Here is a 6,255-nt window from a genome sequence, read left to right as displayed (position 1 = left end):
TACGTGACATAAACGTGAATGCCATAAAGATGATGAACGCACTGTGTAAACACAACCATCAACTTTACTAATATTAAGTTTGAACATATTACAACACAGAAATCCTTGGCCTACAAACGTACCGGCCTTGGACAAAATGAAACGATCTGCTTCAAATACAAGTTTAAAACCACACTTGTTCAGTACAATGCCAGAAATTAAATTTTTTCTAACATCTGGGGCATGATACACATTCGTGAGAGTCAGCTTCTTTCCAGACGTGAGAAGCAACTCCACTTGTCCAATCCCTTTCACCTTCACCATGGAATCATTTCCCATGTATAGGCTTGGACCATCTTCCAGATTTTTATAAATCTTGTAAAGATTTATATCCTTACAGACATGCCTGGTAGCCCCAGTGTCAACCCACCACGAGTCATTAGTCTACATGACATAAACTTCAGATATCATAGCAATGAAATTTTCAGTGCTATCAGAAACGAGATTAACGATTTTACCTTGTTTCCATTGGCCAGTTCCTTGGCCATGATTACCAGAAGATATGCCTTCCATCTTTTCTTTCCAAACTTCACAGTCCTTTTTGAAGTGTGGACCGTTGCACACCCAGCATTTAACCCATGCCTTTCCTTTCCCTTTTCCATTCTTCTTAAACTTAGAAGATTTTGAGGTTTTTCCCGGTTTCCCTTTCCCTTTGCGGTTCCCATATGGTTTGCCTTGGTAGAACCTGAAGCCCCGATTAACCTCCCACCGCTTTTTTTCTTACTCTCTTTCTGTCTGATCCCTTCCTCCACATACAGGTGGGAACCCAGTTGCTCCATGGTAAGTTCTTCCTTCCTTTGCATCAAGGCACGATGTACCTTATTCCATGAAGGTGGCAACTTGTCTATGATACTGGCAATGGCAATGGAGTCATCCATATTCATGTCATGGTGCCTTATCTGTCCAAGGATTCTGACAATCTCATGGAATTGTTCCATGACTGAGCGATTGTGCACCATTCTGAATTCATTGAATTCACTTACCAGGAATTTCTTGCTAGAGGCATCCTCAGATATATATTTTGCCTCAAGCACATCCCACAAATCCTTAGAGGATTCCTCATATTGATAAATATCAAAGAGGGTGTCAGACATACCGTTCAGAATATGACCACGGCAGGCGAGATCATCATTCTCCCATTTGAGTCGGCGACGGGTGGCTTTAAGCGTCTCATTCTCTTGCTCCACTGGCTTCGGGGTGCTCAGCACATATGCCACATTCAGGGCCGCAAGGAGGAACTTCATCTTCTTTTGCCATCTGTGAAAGCCCACGCCTTCAAAGTGTTCCAACTTTGGAATGTTGACAGCAAAGTCAAGGAACCCAGAGTTCATCATTCCTCAGAAACTGGTATTAAAAGCTTATAGATTGTTGGTTTAAGAGAGGAATATGAGGAATAACATAAACGAGGAAATGAGATCTTCAGGCGTGATATCACTTTCCTATAAGCTTTTAATCTTCCCTCTCACAAAGCAACGAGGTTTCAAGACTAAATCTTATGGGATACAAGAAGATGAAACAAAGTTCTTTGTTGCTTGAAAAGAAACTTTAGGAGAGATTTGAACCGTGAAATAACTTGATAGAATGCAAAAACTTGCTATGTTCATCAGATGACACTCCCTAGAATTTATAGAAAAATTTCTAACCGTTGGGAGCAGTTACTAGAAGTTTATGGCTGTTGGTAAACCACCTTCAACCATATATTTGAATTCCAACCGATTTTGGATAGGATAATCCGGTTTACGTAAGTTACGTACCCATGCATGATAAACGTGTTAAAACACATTCTAGTCTTAATATCCCCAATGCAATATACCTGTTGCAAAACAAGAGATACTAAAACATGTGTACAATACTTACCCTTACATATATCAGATCAGCATTCGAGTCATAGAACGCTTCACAGATTCGCATCTCTCGAGAGTTGGAAGTTTACAAAAAGACCATCGAGACATCTGTCGATCGAACTAATCTCTCGATGTATCTCTCGAACATTCCTATCTCTCGAGACACCGATGTTCCGCGAACTGATCTTTCGAATAAACTGACCTCTCGAGGTATCTCTCGATCATCCAAAATCAACTCCACCAAACTAAATAATACTTATAACTCCACAACTCCAAATATTATTTAAGCTTGCATGGTTGACATCTGAACCATTAATATCCATTACTATATAAATATTCAACATAAAATACTAATAGTTCGAGTAGCTTACTTAGTTGAATTCCAAATTTAATAATTGAAAGTGTATGGTTGTAAGTTGGAATGTCATTAACAACATTTTTGCTTATCTTCACTTGTTTATTTTATCTCTTTCATTCCTTCCCAATATAAATTAAATATTTTTTAGTCTACTTTTATAAATCATTTAATTAATAAATTAAATGCTCTTTTAGTCTACTTTTTATGAATCATTTAATTAATGTAGTATACAAGTTTGTATTATATTTCATTGTATTCGAGTTAATTTAGAAAAACTTAAAGTTGATCTAATTAAAAAATTAAAATTAAAAAATATTTATGAATATAGTATTATTCAAATTATTTTATCTATTTGATTATGTTTCATATTTTGTCATAAATATTTTTACATTTTATGACAAAACTATCAAAAATATTCTATTGTAATTTATAATGTATTTTGTATTTTAACCTTGGCTATTTGATATTTTAAAATTGACATTTCTATCGTCATTTAAACTTCGCCCCCACTCAAAAAATTTCTGGCTCCGTCCCTCATTTGACTTTAGAGTTGTATTACAAACCTTCTAACCAATTGCGAAGTTGTTGGTTTTAATTAAGGTTTTTTTTTATGAAATTAAATTATAAAGAAAGTTTGAGGTGCCGATCGTCATAAGTACCCTTATACTGCTTAGAAACAAAAAAATTTAGTAAAAATATTTAAATTTTTACAAGATATTGTGTGACAATATCCTCATAACACTCGGTACAAACTCAAATCCTCACCATTCACTTAGAGTGGTACCAAATACAAGATTCATAGGTTTCAATCCACAACTTAAAATTTTCCTTAAACTTTATATAAGTGGATATATATTCGTGAGTATGAGCTGAATGTGCATGCTTTCAGGGGAAGGAGGCATTACCCAACATGTCTTGGTAGTATGACATTCACATGCATTATATATCATTGTGTAGTAGCATAACAATTAATTAAGAATGGTATATGCTAAAGCTGTTGATGAGACTTATTGCCTTTTTAATTAGTGGGGCTGGATGGTAATGAGTAGTATGTTTAGGCCCTCCCCAATAGTTGGTTTGGGCACAAAAATTAAGGAAACAAACTCACAACTTAGATTTTGAACAAATGGGAAGTTGTTCTTTTATATGAAATTTTTCTCCTGCAATTTGGAGATTTTGCAGGTTATGGTGGGCCCCACCATATTAGCTTTCCGCGCCTCACGCGTGCTTGAGGCTTTTTTTTTTTTATTTTGTTTTGTTTTTCTTTTTTTTCTTTTCTTTTTTCCTCCACTCTCATTTTCTCTCTCCTAATCATACCTGCAAAATCCCCTTAAAATCCCATACTATTGAGGAGGGCCTTACAGACTTACAGAATAAACAAAGAATTGACCATAGGACGAAAAAGCATCTTGAACAGCTCATGGAACCAACAGATCGAAAAATGTTCTTCTGAATAAGCTAAGGTTATTGTTTGGATACTTCCAAGATTTGCAGCTTAAAATTGGTTTTTAGTTTTGTTCCTTAGAAGTTTCCCATGCAAAAAGCTACCAACTTTAATAAGATTGAAGGAAATTAAAAAAAAAAATTAAAAAGAAAAGAAATACAGGTCATTTTCTACATGTTTCCTATCTATGTCAATCTTCATATAAAGTAGGATAAAACATATTTAATTACATTATTCAAATCATAATCCACAAGTTAAATTATTTAATTGTTAGATATTTTGCAAATGCATGTTACATGTTTTGGATTGGATATTAATAAATTTTAGCTAATCTTATCTAATAAATCAGGCCACAAGTAATTATTCCATAATTAATTATAAGCTACAACAATGGAAATAATGTACTTTTCTTGTATCAGTGTATGATTCTCATTGTTATTTTTTTTGTATAAAAAATTAATACATGTTTTTAAGCGTAAAAATTATATCTAATGTGATGTTTTATAATTTAGAATAATGCTATATTTCTCTCCTAATTTTACCTCTTAATGTTCAAAATTCTTTTTATTCATTGACTACGGTAAATTGACCGATCCCACCCAGCTTTAAAATAGAATGTACATACCTGAAAAGAGTAGTCAAGTGACTAAAGCATGATTCTTGTGCATGAAGGTCACAAGTTTAATTCTTGCCAATACTTTCTTCGTCGAAGTCGTCACACAAAATCTTTCTAATGTAATTTATTTCTCTTGTATAATTTGTGTGCTACGAAAATCATTAACTATATATTAACTATATATTGAATTATATATTTATCATTTTGTTAATTATATATATTTATATTGGAAATAAAAAATAATCATTTGAGCCAAAATTGAAGTGCGATATGATAGAGATGGCATGCATGCATGTTAGCCTAGCCAGACAGTTCACTTTTCTTAAATTAAACATTTGCACCATTGAGCCTAGCTAGATATCTAGTTGGTATGCAATTAATAATATAAGATGCAAGCACAATATATTACATTGGTAGGTGAGTGATAATGAAAGTGGAAGAATATGCATATTACATATTTCACCAAAGATTCTTAGCAAATGCATCCATGGCCTATAGTATTAAAAGAATTGCATGAACATACTTATCGTCAGGTGAGCTTTATGACAAGAGTAGCTAATTACAATTTTAGTTTATTTATTGGATATATATATATATAACTTTTTTAATTTGTCAACAAGCTGATTTTCAATTAAGGGTCCTTTTGAAAAGTAGGAAAATGACATCTGAAAAATGTTTTCTAAAAAATGAATCGTGATAGAGGGCAGGGCTTGGTCTGGTAGAGAGAAGCAACAAAGGTGTCGTAGAGAGACTTGGAAAATGACTTCCCAAAAAAGGAGAAGTCATTTTCCTAAAACACATACTCATTTTCCATTAAGAGCACATTTTCCATTGACCTTATTTTTCCATCTTGCCAAACACTCAAAAACCAAAAACTTAACTTTAGAAATTATTTTTCGGATTTCCAAACACACCTTAAAATAAAATCAAACAAGCAATTATGAAATATTTTCAAAAAAAATGAAAATAATGATCTATGAGCCTCATTAGCTGACTTGTGTTTACACCACAACCACTAAGTCAACCCAGCAATAGGGTCATCTCAAGGCATATCCCATGTACTGTCATATATTTAAGTCTAAGTTCTTATAATTTAGTAACTACTTGATACCAATTCAACCAAATAATTTTATACCAATTCAACGGAATAATATTATAGGGAGTAGATGAAGATCCCCAGCCAACTTGCAGGCAAATCCAGTGGAGCATTTCTAATGGCATTCCATTAGTTGATAATAGAGTAAACACTGCATGAAGGCAATTAATTAACTTAATTATTAATAATTATTATAAAAATAAACCAGTGGCACAATAAAATATACTTATAATTTGTGGTAACAGCCAAAATTGGCGACAAACAATTCAGCCGGAGAAGAAGGCTAGCTCAGAGACAGGCAATCTGACATGTTACTCTAATTTTTTCAATCTCCTCTTTCTTACTTACCAAATCAATATATTATTAAACAAAAAAATATTTAAAATTGACTAATTTATTATTTAATTATTTCACAAAGAAATATTATTTTTTTTAAAAAAAAGCACTTCGTGTCTTTATATGTATAGTTGTGAGTTAATTTCATTTTTTGTCATAGATTATTTATAGGTCATAGTCCACTTTTAGTCTTTTTTTTTTTTTCAGAACATCCACTTTGGGTCCTAATATTATTGTGACATGATCATTTTTTGTCCTCTATCAACAAAATTGTTTAAATATCATATCGTTAAATATAAATGCATTTCGGTCTTCAATTATGAATTTTTTTTTTCAAAAATATAAACATAAAAGTATAGCGGGTCAACCTACTTTGTATAAAAAAGATATAAATGTCCTTGTATTTAACGGCATTTCAATGCTTTTGTTGACGGATGATAAAAAATAGTCATGCCACAATAATATTATGACCAAATGACAATGTTTTGATTAAAAAAAAAAAAAAAAAAAAAAAAAAAAAAT

This window comes from Ipomoea triloba, chromosome 2 (assembly GCF_003576645.1).
Source record: "Ipomoea triloba cultivar NCNSP0323 chromosome 2, ASM357664v1".
Classification (NCBI taxonomy): Eukaryota; Viridiplantae; Streptophyta; class Magnoliopsida; order Solanales; family Convolvulaceae; genus Ipomoea; species Ipomoea triloba.
The sequence above is the reverse complement of the archived record's forward strand: the minus strand, read 5'-3'. Positions refer to the sequence as shown.